We start from the raw sequence: 17,355 nt of genomic DNA on the forward strand, positions 1-17,355 counted from the left end.
CCCATTTTATCCGTAAGAAGGCTAAAACCAGAAAGGTTAAGTAACTTGCCCAAAATCACACAACAGTAACTTCAAGAGCCAGAATTTAAACCCACATCAACCAAGAAACAGCTTATATCTGTATCATGAGGAAAATATCTCTGATTTTTCCAGTCATGTTTATTACTTCATTCTCAACCTCATGTTATACTTATTGCATAACACAATTAACATTTTACAATGTGTTGTCCTTAACTTGCAAAGTTATACTTTGCTATATCTAATTTTCTTTTCTGATAGTTTAATGTTTGCCTACTCTATTCAACTTGAGTGCTAAGGTAAGTAAAGAAAGCAAACACGTGAGTTTTGAATTTATTCCTCCTTTTCAAGCAACTAACATATTCTCAGGTATAAAATAGCTACTCAATATACACACAGTAATTAACTTTGCTATCACAATTTTTTTTTATTCTTAATCATAAAGATATAGTTTTGGTATTTTCAGAAATATAATTCATTCTTATTTGCCTTGTGTTAGAGTATCATCTTGTTGATGATTCCCATGGTTTCTGAAGCTGTGGGAAAAAGAGGGGTTAGAGGCATCTAAAGCAGTAAGCGTGGTTTATGTGCCACAAGTATGAGCAGATACATACAGTGATGTAGTGTTTTAAAGATAGGCCTTGATGTGAGAGTGGATATATGGGCCACAGACTGTATGCCCAAAGAGGGCTGAGAGCATGTTTTCACTGTCAATGTCTAGTGCTGTGCCTTGTGGGTAGCGAGCACTCAATGTATACTTTGGTAAAATAAATGAATAAGTGAATAATTCCTCCTTTGGAGAGAGATGGTGTGCTGTGGCAATTATGTGGTATTTTAAAAGATGTTTGTGTATAAACAAATACACATACCTATCAGGGTGTGTGTGTGTTGCACATGTGTATGCTAAGTCGCTTCAGTTGTATCTGACTCTTTGCAACACTATGGACTGTAGCCCCTGACTCCTCTGTCCATGAGATGGTCCAGGCAAGAATACTGGAGTGGGTTGTCATGCCCTCCTCCAGGGGATCTTCCCAACCCAGGGATCGAACCTGTGTCTCTTACATCTCCTGCATTGGCAGGTGGGTTCTTTACCACAGGCACCACCTGGAAAGCTGCTTGGTTGTGGAAAAAAAAAAAGAACCAATTCTGGCTATTTTTAACAGAAAATAAATGTAGAAAGTGACATGGAATAGCTTAAAGAATGTTCAGGATGATCAGAAGATTGGGTTTGGAGGCTGGACAACCAAGAATGTACCCCAGTGACATAAGAGGACAATGCTGCCACTATTAGAGTTGGGACTACAGTTTTCCAAGTAGATGCTGGGCCAGAGATGTTCCTTTAGGCCTTCTGCCAATACTGCCAGAAAAATCAATTTCAGAGAGCATCTCCTTCACATTATTATCTTACAAATTAAACTGTTGCATGGGTACATCTGAGCGGAGGAGCCTACACCCCAGCTGCAAGAAAGGCTGAAGGCCGAATTTTCCTTTAGTGAGGTGAGATTCAAACACAGATTCCCCATGTCTGAGAAAGTCTTCCAAACGTTGCTTCTCTCTAAATTATGAGGGACTTTTCCTTTTTACTCTTCATAGAATTTTTAGAAAGGAGAAGACATTTTCATCTATAGTAAAGGTATTAAAGCTTTTCAGTGAACATTTATGACCTTTCAGAACTGACGAATGTCTTGAGAGTATAGCCTGAAACATATATAGTTCAATCTGTGGAGGTGACTTTATCCAAAGGTTGAATTCTGACTCTGAGTAGGGGTTCACAAAATAAAGCCAGACCAAATCAAACACAAATGAAAAACAAACCTGACATTCCCTCAAAGTATATATAATGGTGATGATGATAATGATATCCTTTACTTAAAACCATGATAAAAATCATTACTTCTGACTCTTGCAGCATTTTGTAAAGAAAGAAAAGTATCTTAATAGTTTGCTTGACAGGTTTGAGACTGCAGTCAGAGATTTGCTTCTTAATATGGTGAGTTTTACATGCCAGGATCTGTCACCCAAAGGTAACAAAGAAATGTGGTTGAACACCAATTACACAAATCTGTCAACACACCATAGCCTTGGAAGAAATAACTCATGTATAATTGACTATGTTTTGCCCTCTAAGAAGTCTATGAAATAAAAGGGGAAAAAGGCAAAACAAAACTTGGCTCAACCTAATTGCTCCAATTCTCAAACAGTTCAAGTTTAATACATACACAAACTTTTCTTTGTAGAATAAATTGCTAAAGATTTTCATCAATTTTTCAGGGGTTCTAGAACCACTATCCTGACCACTTGGAAACAAAAGTGAACACACAGAAAATCTGCCTTTACTCATCATTAGGACTTAAAATGAACATTTTAAATCACCAAAATCACAGTATATTAAACATGATTTCTGTGCCTACTGGAGACTTTATTTAGAAGTGTGTTTTTATCACTAAAAATATTGATTATGTTTATTTAGTTCTCATCTGTCTATTTTTGCTCTTGTTTCCATTACTGCAGGAAACAAATCCAAAAAAAAAAATTGCTACAATTTCTGTCAGAGAATTCCACCTGTGTTTCCTCCAGGTGTTTAACAGTACCTGGTCTTACCTTTAGTTATTTAATCCATTTTTAATTTATTTTTATCCATGCTATTAGAAAATGTTCTAATCTCAATCTTTTACATGTAGCTGTCAAGTTTACCACTTAGTGGAGACTGTCTTTTCTCTACTGTGTATTCTTGTCTCCTTTGTCATAGATTAATTAACCATAAATTCTTGGGTTTATTGCTGAGCCCTCCATTCTGTTTCACTGATCTATGAATTCTTCGATGACCTGTTCTTAAAATGAAGAATCCAACACTTTTCTCTACCATACATTGTTCATTAGGATTAGACCTCTAATCTTTGGGACCTGACTGCCCAAAGCCTTCAAACAATTACACTTTCAGTATAATCTCCATCCTGCTGCCAGAATTATATTTCTTTCTTCTTCTTTTTTTAAACCATTTATTATTATTATTATTATTATTATTTTTATTTTACTTTACAGTACTGTATTGGTTTTGCCATACATCAACATGAACTTGCCACAGGTGTACATGTGTTCTCAATCCTGAACCCCCCTCCCACCTCCCTCCCCATACCATCTCTCTGGGTCATCCCAGTGCACCAGCCCCAACCATCCTGTATCCTGCATCAAACCTGGACTGGCGATTCGTTTCTTATATGATATTATACATGTTGCAATGCCATTCTCCCAAATTATCCCACCCTCTCCCTCTCCCACAGAGTCCAAAAGTCTGTTCTATACAGCTGTGTCTCTTTTGCTGTCTTGCATACAGCGTTATTGGTACCATCTTTCTAAATTCCATATATATGTGTTAGTATACTGTATTGGTGTTTTTCTTTCTGGCTTACTTCACTCTATATAATCAGCTCCAGTTTCATCTACCTCATTAGAACTGATTCAAATGTATTCTTTTTAATGGCTGAGTAATACTCCATTGTGTATATGTATCACAGCTTTCTGATCCATTCGTCTGCTGATGGACATCTAGGTTGCTTCCATGTCCTGGCTATTATAAACAGTGCTGCGATGAACATTGGGGTACACATGTCTCTTTCAATTCTGGTTTCCTCAGTGTGTATGCCCAGCAGTGGGATTGCTGGGTCATAAGGCAGTTCTATTTGCAGTTTTTTAAGGAATCTCCACACTGTTCTCCATAGTGGCTGTACTAGTTTGCATTCCCACCAAGAGTGTAAGAGGGTTCCCTTTTCTCCACACCCTCTCCAGCATTAATTGCTTGTAGACTTTTGGATCGTAGCCATTCTGACTGGTGTGAAGTGGTACCTCATTGTGGTTTTGATTTGCATTTCTCTGATAATGAGTGATGTGTTTGCTAGCCATCTGTATGTCTTCTTTGGAGAAATGTCTATTTAGTTCTTTGGCCCATTTTTTGATTGGATTGTTTATTTTTCTGGAATTGAGCTGCAGGAGTTGCTTGTATATTTTTGAGATTAGTTCTTTGTCAGTTGCCTTCATTTGCTGTTACTTTCTCCCATTCCGAAGGCTGTCTTTTCACCTTGCTTATAGTTTCCTTTGTTGTGCAGAAGCTTTTAATTTTAATTAGATCCCATTTGTTTATTTTTGATTTTATTTCCAGTATTCTGGGAGGTGGGTCTTATAGGATCCTGCTGTGATTTATGTCAGAGAGTGTTTTGCCTATGTTCTCCTCTAAGAGTTTTATAGTTTCCAGTCTTATGTTTAAATCTTTAATCCATTTTGAGTTTATTTTTGTGTATGGTGTTAGAAAGTGATCTAGTTTCATTCTTTTACAAGTGGTTGACCAGTTTTCGCAGCACCACTTGTTAAAGAGATTGTCTTTAATCCATTGTATATTCTTGTCTCCTTTGTCAAAGATAAGGTGTTCATAGGTGTGTGGATTTATCTCTGGGCTTTCTATTTTGATCCATTGATCTATATTTCTGTCTTTGTGCCAGTACCATACTGTCTTGATAACTGTGGCTTTGTAGTAGAGCCTGAAGTCAGGCAGGTTGATTCCTCCAGTTCCATTCTTCTTTCTCAAGATTGCTTTGGCTATTCGAGGTTTTTTGTATTTCCCTACAAATTGTGAAATTATTTGTTCTAGCTCTGTGGAAAATACCGCTGGTAGCTTGATAGGAGTTGCATTGAATTTGTAGATTGCTTTGGGTAGTATACTCATGTTCACTATATTGATTCTTCCAATCCATGAACATGGTATATTTCTCCATCTATTAGTGTCCTCTTTGATTTCTTTTGCCAGAGTTTTATAGTTTTCTATATATAGGTCTTTAATTTCTTTAGGTAGATATATTCCTAAGTATTTTATTCTTTTCGTTGCAATGGTGAATGGAATTGTTCCCTTAATTTCTTTTTCTACTTTCTCATTATTAGTGTATAGGAATGCAAGGGATTTCTGTGTGTTGATTTTATATCCTGCAACTTTACTATGTTCATTTATTAGCTCTAGCAATTTTCTGGTGGAGTCTCCAGGGTTTTCTATGTAGAGGGTCATGTCATCTGTAAACAGTGAGAGTTTTACTTCTTCTTTTCCAATTTGGATTCCTTTTATTTCTTTTTCTGCTCTGATCGCTGTGGTCCAAACTTCCAGAACTATGTTGAATAGTAGCGGTGAAAGTGGACACCCTTGTCTTGTTCCTGACTTTAGGGGAAATGCTTTCAATTTTTCACCATTGAGGATAATGTTTGCTGTGGGTTTGTCATATATGGCTTTTACTATGTTGAGGTATGTTCCTTCTATTCCTGCTTTCTGGAGAGTTTTTATCATAAATGGATGTTGAATTTTGTCAAAGGCTTTCTCTGCATCTATTGAGATAATAATATGGCTTTTATTTTTCAATTTGTTAATGTGGTGAATTATATTGATTGATTTGTGGATATTGAAGAATCCTTGCATCCCTGGAATAAAGCCCACTTGGTTGGTGTATGATCTTTTTAATGTGTTACTGGATTTGATTGGTAGAATTTTGTTAAGGATTTTTGCATCTATGTTCATCAGTGATATTGGCCTATAGTTTTCTTTTTTTGTGGCATCTCTGTCTGGTTTTGGTATTAGGGTGATGGTGGCCCCATAGAATGAGTTTGGAAGTTTACCTTCCTCTGCAATTTTCTGGAAGAGTTTGAGTATGATAAGTGTTAGCTCTTCTCTAAATTTTTGGTAGAATTCAGCTGTGAAGCCATCTGGACCTGGGCTTTTGTTTGCTGGAAGATTTCTGATTACAGTTTCTATTTCCGTGCTTGTAATGGGTCTGTTAAGATTTTCTATTTCTTCCTGGTTCAATTTTGGAAAGTTGTACTTTTCTAAGAATTTGTCCATTTCTTCCACGTTGTCCATTTTATCGGCATATGGTTGCTGATAGTAGTCTCTTATGATCCTTTGTATCTCTGTGTTGTCTGTTGTGATCTCTCCATTTTCATTTCTAATTTTATTGATTTGATTTTTCTTCCTTTGTTTCTTGATGAGTCTGGCTAACGGTCTGTCAATTTTATTTATCCTTTCAAAGAACCAGCTTCTGGCTTTGTTGATTTTTGCTATGGTCTCTTTTGTTTCTTTTGCATTTATTTCTGCCCTAATTTTTAAGATTTCTTTCCTTCTACTAACCCTGAGGTTCTCCATTTCTTCCATTTCTAGTTGCTTTAGGTGTAGAGTTAGGTTATTTATTTGACATTTTTCTTGTTTCTTGAGGTATACCTGTATTGCTATGAACTTTCCCCTTAGCACTGCTTTTACAGTGTCCCACAGGTTTTGGGTTGTTGTGTTTTCATTTTCATTCGTTTCTATGCATATTTTGATTTCTCTTTTGATTTCTTCTGTGATTTGTTGGTTATTCAGATGACCTGTTCTTAAAATGAAGAATCCAACATTTTTCTCTACCATATATTGTTCACTAGAATTAGACCTCTAATCTTTGGGACCTGACTGCCCAGAGCCTTCAGACAACTACACTTTCAGTATAATCTCCATCCTGCTGCCAGAATTATATTTCTAAACCAGACCCTCAACACTTTAATATCAAAATTTCAATGACTTCTCCTTGTCTCTAAGATGAAATTTAACATTTTAAAAGACTTTGAACATGCCTCAAGTTTCAGATTACGGCTCCATTTTCTGACACTGTTAGACATGCACTTAATAGGCCAGTAAACCTAACAATTTTCTGGCCTCTGGAGCTACTATGTTCTTTGATAGCAAATTTCCTTGGCATATGCCATTTTGTCTGGCTGGCATGCTATTAATAATTATGATAATAATAATGAGTGACAAACATTAACTGAGCATTTTTCTACCCAGTACTAACTGCTAAGCTGTTCATATAGATCATCTCCTTTGATTTCATATTCCCTATGAATATCTCTACTTCACAGATATGAGAAGAGTCCTGCAGAGAATAAGTGAATAAATGGTTGGAAGCTGTTTTTTCATATAAATGAACAAAATAATCTGTCATTTGGAGAATAAGCTTAAAAATCAGAAGCCAAAGAACAAGATTTTAAAGTATTACTAAAGCATATTTTTTTTGGTCTTGGAGCAGTTATTTTACTTGACTTCTGTTATTTTTCCATCTGTAAAATTAAATAATCTTACTATGGATCTTTGACTTGGACTCCCTGATACCCAAGGGCTCACCACGTGGCTCTAGTGGTAAAGAATCTGCCTGCCAATGCACGAGACACAAGAGACGTGAGTTTGACCCCCAGGCCAGGAAGATCCCCTGGAGTAGTAAATGGCAACCCATCCCAGTATTCTTGCCTACACCTCTGCCATGGACAGAGGAGCCTGGCAGGCTACAGTCCATGAGACTGCAGAAGAGTTGGACATGACTGAGTGACTAAGCATATTTGGACACTCCCTGATACCCACTTACTAGGTAAAACTGGCTGGCTACTGAGGCAATGAGTTTACAGCAGATTTCAGATACAAATGTGATGCAAAGACATGCAAAATAATGCATGTGTCTATTTCACTCTACAAATCCAACCATTCCACACTGAAGTGAGTGAGGGTAGAGAGAGATTAAGTGTATTATTAATACATTAGCAAAGATTCCACCATATAGAGAATGGACTTATCATTGTTGGGGAGAAGGGTAAGGGGAAGCAATAGATTGGGAGTTTGGGACTGACATGTATACACTGCTATATTTAAGATAAATAACCAACAAGGGCCTGCTCCATAGCACAGAGAACTCTGCTCAATATTCTGTAATAACCACAATGGGGAAATAATTTGAAAAAGAATAGATATATGTATTACTGAAATATCTTGCTGTACAAGTGAAACTGACACAACATTGTTAATCAACTGTGAACGTGAAAAGTGAAAGTGTCAGTCACTCAGCCATGTCTGACTCTTTGCAACATCATGGACAGTAGCCTGTCAGGCTCCTCTGTCAGCCATTCCCTTCTCCAGGGAATCTTCCCGAGCCAGGTATCAAGTCCAGGTCTCTTGCATTGCAGGCAGATTCGTTATCATCAGAGCCACCAGGGAAGCCCCTAATCAACTACACTCCAACAATATAAAATAAAAATTTTAAAAACAAATAAAGTTGCTATTTATGCTTGGAAAAAAATTTTTAAAAAGAGTACACCATACAGAAGGAGTGGGAAAACTACCCCTCCTAAGCCTTTTTAGCTCCTGAAATGCAGGGTTCTTTTCCAGCACTTATAAATGCCATCCAGCCATATGTAGCAGATGCTGTGGAGAAGAAAAGAAGTACACTTTTAATCAATTGCATGGGGCTGGGAAAATTTTTCCCATGACCTCTTGAAGTATTCTATGGGAATCTATTAGAATGTTTCTGTTTGCTATAAGAAAACCCTATGGTAATCTGAAACTTCCATGTGACCATATTTAGTGAAAGAAGATACCTTCTGTGAAAGAGATTCCTGAGTTACAGACATCGTATTAGAATTGTCAAACAACAATGACAATAACATTGGGCAGTTGGCTCCAAGTTTTCCTCTTCAAAATGGAAGAAGATTAAGTGATGTAAGTCGGGCAAAGTGATCTCTTCAGACTCTCTAACTACATAAAAAAGTCTATCTGGAAGATTTGTTTTTCCTGAAAGCCCAGAAATCAATCATTAGCACAGAACTGCCTTATTGTCTTCCTATTAATCTGTTTAAGCATTAAACACTGGTTGTTTTGTTGAAATTTCTTATTCACTTATTTTTCAGTGAATGGGATCTTCTTAGTAAGTCCTGGTTCTACAGGAAATTGTATGAAGTGAAATTCCTCAAAGAGAGTCAAATCATGTCATTGTTATCGCATACAGTGATACCATTATTAGGCATTTGAAATTAAACATTAAACTGAAGAAATCTGTTTTATTTTCTTCTCAACACAGAAATCCCTGTATCCCAAACAGAATTTGGCATATAATAGACTCCAGTGGAAAAGAGTGAAAGACTAATTAGAATAATTAAGAGTTAAACATGAAATATAAATTCCACTAATTTCCCTACTCTAACCCAGTAGCAAATATTGAAGTTTGTATTTATAACTGTAATGATCAAGCATTCACACAGCAAACAAGTATAATTTTTATGGGGACCATAATTTAACTTGTTTAAATGCTGCTTACTATATGCTTCTCATGAAACATTTATCTTAATCAAAATGAGAATACTATCCACAACAGCTAAATGTTAACAAGAAAACCAAGTTCATGCAGTATAAAGTATTAAAAAAATTTCCACATAGCCATGTCATAAAAAATCACTGCTCTAACTTTCAAATGTTTTTCTTTAATGTGGCTAAAAATAATAAGTTCAGACTTAGAACATCATTCACTATACTGCCATATAAGATTTGAATAATCCCCATGAAAAAATGTGTTCATGTGAATTATCTGGTTCAGATTCTTGTATTTCTTTCTATACAGTAAAAGAAAATGTAGATATTATAGTGGCAGTCTATCTTGGTTTAAAGGTCAAAGTCTAACTGTTTTATAAGGCAGCTTATTATATGTTATAATAGTCAACAAAAATTATTAAGTATCTACCATATCAAAGGAGTTAGGCATTGGAGTCCAGTGGTGAAAACAAAATATGGCCTATGTCCTGATGTGGATTTCATTTGTTTTTATACGATATTATAATCAGGTACATGCCTGCAAGAGGTGTTAAATGTGACATAGTGTTCATGTGAAGAGCTGAAGACTATCCCTCTATCTAAATACCCAGATAAAACACATAATAGTTTTCACACTGACTTTCTCAAAGTCTACTCCTTCACTAGAGTTCATTTTTTTTCCACATGATGTTTTGGCTAAAAAAGAATTCTGCAAAACTAAAATGAAACATAAAAGAAAATAAATTAGGCAGCAATGTCATTTTTTAAATTAAGGTATAAGAAACTTAGTTGTACCAGTAGATGAAGGTAAAGATCTAGTGTTTAGCTCAACCACTGAGCACCATCACCTTCTCTTATGGATCTTTTGGTTTCCTCTGTCATTTGAAACTATACCCTAGTAGGCAGAACATGAGATTTCTGGCCACTGAGAACTGGGTGCAAGTTCTAACTTATTCACTTTCGAGATGTGAAGTGAAATAAAATCATTCAGTCATTTCCAGCTCTTTGCTACCCCATGGACAGTAGCCTGCCAGGCTCTCTGTCCATGGAATTCTCCAGACAAGAACACTGGAGTGGGTTGCCGTTCCCTTCTTCACGGGATCTTTCCAACCCAAGCATTAATTCCAGGTCTCCCACACTGCAGGCAGATTCTTTAATGTCTGAGCCACCAGGCATATGAGATCATGGTTAAATTGCTTTACTCTGAAATTTAGCTCTCTGCTATGTAAAAGTAAGGCTAATTATACAACCATAATATAATTATGATAAAAAGAAAACAAAAGGACTTATTTTAAAACACTTCATAAAACATATGGTATTATATTAGCTGATCCATATTTTTATCTGAGTGAATCTAAAGCATATGACAGAGACAAGTTTCACTTGTTTTACTTAACAGATGTGTTGGTTATCTATTGCTATACAACAAATAAGCTTAAAACATAGGAATTAAAGAGTAGCTTAGCTGGATGGATGTGGTTCAGGGCCTTTCAAAAGGATTCAGTCGAGAAATTGACCAGGGTCAAGGCATATGAAGAGTCCACCTCCAAGATAGCTCACTCACATGACTGGCAATGCAACAGTGGCTATTAGCAGGAGGCCTCAACTTCCAGTCACATGGACCTCAAAACGGGGCTGTTGGTGAGTCCTCAAAACATGGCAGCTTGCTTCCTCTAAAACTGGCTATTCAGAGACTGGAAGGCAGAAACCATAATGGAATGACTCATGGCCTTCCTTTGGAAGTCATTCTCCATTACACTCCTCGATATTATTTTGGTTACTCAGATCAGTATGTTTTAATATGGCATGGAACTACCCAAGGGAATAAACAGGAGGAGAAAACACCATTGGAGGCCATCCTGGAGGATAATTATCACAGTAGACTTCAGGGGTTCAATGGCAAATGTCTCAAAATCAGGAGAACAACATGTACCCTTAGGTACTGCCATCGTATGGACACTTCTAAGGTCTTCAAGGACAGCTTTCTGGTCACTTAGGGAATTTTTAGGTAAGGGTTTCTGAGACTCTTGAAGAACATTGTAATTAAGTTTTGCTGCTTCCAGAGACACATATTTCCACAAGATGCAAACATTTCTTCCTGAGCTAACTTTCTTTCATCAGCACATACTCACCATATTTCCAAGTTTGGTCTCAATGCTCAATGGACCTGGCTCAGTAATTTCTTATAGGTTTGCAGAACCTTGACCTATGGTTCCAAGAAGCTTTACCTGCTCATTGAGAGCAACCCAAATGCTCCCTTAATGCACCACATCTTTGTAACCAGCAGCAACTGGCAGGCCAGCCAATGTGTCTTTACTGACCTTAATGGATTATATAAATGAAAAACCTGGACTCTACTTTTAGAAATCAGGTTAATACAGAATTACTGAGGGTTTCCTCCAAGCAAGGTCACAAGAATGAGATACAGTGAATTAGCCACAAACTCTGAGAGCTAGTAGCCACTAATCTAGTTGAGGAGACAGATGACTTCAATATCATATGGCAATGTTCATTACAAAGTGGGAACAGGATGCTAAGGAGGCACCAGCAAAGTACATGTAGCCCTGCAAAAAGACTTTCTATATGAGATAGTGTCTGAGACAAGTCATGAGATTTAGGTTGTCTAGACGTTATCTAGATGTCTAGGTAAAGGAATGTAGTCAGGCAAAGGAAACAAAATGAGGGGCAGTATGAGGGAATATGATCTGTCCAGGGAATTATAAACAGGTTAATGTCACTAGGAATCTTGGCTCTGGTTCCCTGGGAAACAGACTCTGAGACAGGTTTGTAAGCAGGAGGTTCATTGAGCCCTGCTCTGGAATAGTACCTGGAAGAGAGTGAGAGAGCACAGTTGGGCAGAGAGTGATGCTTAGTTGAGAAGCAGTGATGCCACAGAGAACTTGGCCAATCTTAAGGGAACTCTACAGCTGGGATGGTCCTTGACAGTCATCCCAAATTGATTCAAATGGTCCAGGCCTTTCTACCACTGCATCTGCCAGTCAGTGGATATGGGCTCCCCCAGGAGAGGAAAGGCAGCACTCTATGAGGGATTCCTAGAGAAGAATATATCTGATCCATCAGCTGTCAGCACTCCAAACAGCTGGGAAACTGCATGTTCAGTCTTTAAGGGTAGCTTCTACAGCCTCTAGAACATCCAGTAGAAGAGGGTAAAAGATAAGCTGGGTATATCAGGAAAAATGGGAGGGATAGCCAGGATCCAGGTCCAAAAGCCTTGGAGGCCATTCTAGAATGATGAAGGACAAGTAGGAGAGTGAGCACGATGGATTGTGAACAGTTTGGAAGGACTGCTGTATTGAATGGAGATTTCGCCCATGTGCCCAGAAGTTACTTCCAAAACTAAAACTCTGGTATCATCTCATGTGTGTGCTTGGCTGCTGGGGCTTCCTTGGTGGCTCAGTAGTAAAGAATCCGCCTGCCAATGCAGGAGGCATGGGTTCAATCCCTGGGTCAAGAGAATCCCCTGGGGAAGGAAATGGCAATCCACTCTTGTATACTTGCCTGGGAAACCCCGTGGACAGAGGAAGCTGGTGGGCTATAGTCCATGGGGTTGCAAAAGAGTCAGACATGACTTAGAGTCTGAACAACATCATCATGGGCTGCAGTCAGCTGAACATGAGTTTTGAGCTGATTTCTCAGTGGCAGAGGTGGGCTTAAACCATCTTTCTCCTAATAGTCCCTTTTTTTCCCCCCAACAGTTCCCTCACATTGTAAGTTCATTACCATGAAATGCATAGGGAAGCTGGCCCATACAGAAACCCAGACCATCCCAGGCTACCCCAGCACTCTACTCTGACTGAAGCCACTTTCCATGTGGTCACACACAACAACTTTGGTGTTTTCACTTTCCAATTAATGGTTTGGGTGGTCCCTGAAGACAGAGCCTCATGATTCTGTTACTTTGCTACCTTTAGGTGTTGGTGATATTCTGGTGCAGTGATCTGTAAACTTTTTATAGATCTTTTTGGCAGACCAATGAAAGGTATGGCCTCCTTCCTAGGAAAATTCATGCCCATATATACACATATAATTTTCCATATAATTCCAAAACTCAACCAGAGACTTCCTTCTGGGATTAACATACCATAGTTCTAGAACCATTTGACTGGCAGGGCTTTGACTTGGAAATTAAGCAGACAACACATCCACCGAATCCTCAGACTGTAAAGGAAACCAGGGGCCCACCCAAACACTCAACACTGTCTCCAGCATCAACTTAAATTTCCAGGGAAATGGTCAAGGTCAGGTTACAAGTGGGTCACTGTTCCTAAAAGAAGAATGACCAGAGTTCACTCCCACCTGAGTTATCCGTACAACTTTTGCCTTTTTGAAAAAACCAGTGAGCACATAAGTGGGAATAATTGTACACACTATTTTGATTTATGGCTCCTAGAATTGATACTCTGCATTTTTCTTTCCAGGATATTGATAACTAGCCAGACCCAATTCCCTTGAACCGGATTGATTTTCATTGCCTTCGTTCACTTTTTCTTCTCTGCTTTGATGTTCTAAATGCTAAATCACAGGTATGCATGTGCACACATAAGTGGCTTCTAGACAGGAGGCTTTAATGACCACTGTGTGCCCAGATAAGTTGGCCTCATGATCAAAATCAGACATTTAAAAAGTTGTTTCTGACCTGAGGCCATGTGCTTGCGGTCCACGCCTCCTCATCAGCACAGAGCCACGATTTGCAAAAGATCCTATTTCTTTGATTTTATTTTGTGGTTTCAAAGGTAGGAAAGAATTCCACCTAGTTTGAAATTCCAGCTCACTGCAGGTAAAGAATGTTACTGTGTGTGCCTTGGTCCACGAGAGCCAAGGATAATATAAGGAATCAGCCCAAGACATTAAAATGTCTGCACCACTCATGGCTATTGTGTCTGGGTTGGGTCTCATTAGGGAGCAGCCCTGGTTGATGGATCTTTGTGTGTGGGCCTTATGTGCCAAATGAGAACCCTCTAGCTAGTGAGGGGGCTGGCACCGCCAGAGGGTTTGGGTACAATCGCTGAATCTGAAGTCAGGTTCTGAAACTGAGTTCTAAACTTAATGGAACAGCTGTCTCCCTTTATTCTCAGTTCTTAAAACGCCAGAGAGAAGAAAGGCTTGGGTGGGGCAGGTGGGTAGGGAGCAGAAGCTGAAAAAAACATTTTCCTTATGTCTGTGAATCGTGAATCTCTTGATCTTGGTTCTGAGTCCCAGAGTCTTAGAGGTTTGTAAGGAGCAGGTTGGGATCCACTAGCTGATTAGCGAATCACAAGAATCCTTGTGCATACATAACAAAACAAAACATAACATAAATAGATTAGAAAAGTATCAGAATGAGTCACAGGTAATAAGAGTAAGACTGAGTAAGAGCAAGAATCTCCAGGGGAATCTTCCCAATCCAGGGATCGAACCCAGGTCTCCCACATTGCAAGCGGATTCTTCACCGTCTGAGCCACCAGGGATATGTTGTGTTTAATTATAACGTAGTTTACTTATTATTATGAAGTGTTGGCCAAGAAAATTTGAAAGCCATCTCCTTAGGTACTCAATTATAAGAGTAAATGTCTTTCTCAGAACCCTATGGCCCTTTCTGGTGTAAACAGGAGAACAGATCACTCATTCTGCACTCATGTTGGTTCTTTTTAAGGAAGGTATTCCTAAGTTAAATAAATCCAAATGAACATCCTTACCCCTTCCTCCTTCTTTCCCTGAGACCACCTCTGTTCCTTAAAATCCGGTCTCCACACCAGAAGCCCCCTTCTGCCTGCTCCAACAATCTCTCCCTCCTCCTTCCTCCCCTTCCTTCCTTCCCTCCTTCCTTCCTCTGTCGGAAAACAGGAATGAATATTTCAGTCAGGAAGGTTTAGTAGCCAAGGCAAACTGTGGTTAGAAGCAGAAATTGTAGCAAACAAGCAATTAAGGTGGATACAATGCCCACCCCTACCCCCACACCTCCCACTAGCATCCCCATCCCGGGGCGGGTCCACATCACCTCACACCTCGATTATTGCCATGGCTCCCAGCTCGCTCCCCAACCTCAGTCCCTCTGCACACGACTCTGTCCCACCCACATATGCCAAATTAATGCCTTGAAAACAGTGTTTTCACCATGCAATTTTCCTTCTCAAAGTCATTTAAGGCTCCCATCACCTCCAGGTCAGGTCTGAATTCTGCAGCATGATATTCTGGACTCCCCACAGTTTGTTTCAACCTGGCTGGATAAACTGACCTCTGGATGCTTCTTAATTTGAAGCCAACTCCTTCTCCCTACCCAGTCTCATGATGAGTTGCCCCACTTCTCTTCACCCAGTTTTCCTACCTCAAATCACATAGATTTCTCCTCAATCTGAACATGTGCAAAATGATCTGTATCATTTCTTTTGAGTTCTTTCCCATATAATCTCATCATTGTTTTTGATGGTTTCACACTAAGGTATCTGATCTCGAGTTACTCAAAAGCAAGTTAGTCAAGGGCAACATCTCTTTCCATGTCTCACTTGCCTATCAAGATGCTACATGATACCAACATATTAAAACAATAGTTAACATTTAGTGAGCATTGCCAAAAACTGATGAGATGGAAGAAAGAGCGGTTAAGAGGAAGAGCTGTGAGAAAAACTTAGAGCTGTCTACCTCTTTGGAGAGACAAGAGCCCTCTGCTTCCTTGGAAAAATAGCATATGTTTTCACCTACTGTCTTACAGTCCAAGAACTTATAAGAATATTGGTTCTTAAATATTTTCAAGGCTGCAGACTCACTCAAGAATCAGATAAAAGCTATAGAATGTCTCTTCAACAAAAACTAACAAACAAACTTGTATTGCACAATGAATGTTTGCATTCAATTTCTAAGGTATTGACTTCTAAGGCCCATCTTTTGAGTCTACAGTGTCCATGGACCCAGGTTAGTAATTCTTAGAATGAGTACACATGGTATGACACTTGAATGAAAGCTTTATGTGGTATCTTCCAAAATCAACACCTTTATACAAGCAAAGGCTTCCCGGGTAGCTCAGACCATAAAGAATCTGCCTGTAATGCAGAAGACCTGGATTCAGTCCCTGGGTAGGGAAGATACCCTGGAGAAGGTATACTACCCACTCCAGTATTCTTGCCTGGAGAATTCCATGGACAGAGGAGCCTGGTGGGCTACAGTCCATGAGGTCGCGAAGAGTCAGACATGGTGGAGTGACTAACACTATACAGGTAAACTTTTACAGTATTATCCTAGAAATTGGAGACTTGATGAAATGTGAATGGGAGATCTGGCTCTGTGTGTGTGTTGGGTTTGTGTCTTTATAGCCTAACTATAAATGCAACAAGCAAGTTTTCTTTAGTTTCAGTCTTATTCCTATTTTTAAAATGCCAACCCTTAGTAAGGGGATAGAGTACTTCATTATTATTTCTATTTGATCAATGAGGAAGCTAGCTTAGAAAGGTTATTTGATTTACCTAAGATCACACTGTCCTTTATTGTGCCCATCTTTGCATAAATGTTCCCCTGGTATCTCTAATTTCCTTCAAGAGATCTCTAGTCTTTCCCATTCTATTGTTTTCCTCAATTTCTTTGCTTTGATCACTGAAGAAGGCTTTCTTATCTCTCCTTGCTATTCTTTGGAACTGTATATTCAAATGGGTATATCGTTCCTTTTCTCCCCTGCTTACTTAACTTATACACAGAGTACATCATGTAAAATGCCCAGGCTGAATGAAGCACAAGCTGGAATCAAGATTGCTGGGAGAATTATCAATAACCTCAGATAAGCAGATGATACCACCCTTATGGCAGAAAGTGAAGAAAAACTAAAGAGCCTCTTGATGAAAGTGAAAGAGGAGAGAGAAAAAGTTGGCTTAAAGCTAAACATTCAAAAAGGTAAGATCATGGCATCTGGTCCCATCACTTCATGGTAAATAGATAGGGAAACAGTGGAAACAGTGACAGACTTTATTTTGAGGGGCTCCAAAATCACAGCAGATGGTGACTGCAGCCATGAAATTAAAAGACGCTTACTCCTTGGAAGAAAAGTTATGACCAACCTAGACAGCATATTAAAAAACCGAGACATTACTGTGCCAACAAAGGACCATCTAGTCAAAGCTATGGTTTTTCCAGTAGTCATTTATGGATGTGAGAGTTGGACTATAAAGAAAGCTGAGTGCCAAAGAATTGATGCTTTTGAACTGTGGTGTTAGAGAAGACTC

This window comes from Capricornis sumatraensis, chromosome 14 (assembly GCF_032405125.1).
Source record: "Capricornis sumatraensis isolate serow.1 chromosome 14, serow.2, whole genome shotgun sequence".
In the NCBI taxonomy this organism is placed as follows: Eukaryota; Metazoa; Chordata; class Mammalia; order Artiodactyla; family Bovidae; genus Capricornis; species Capricornis sumatraensis.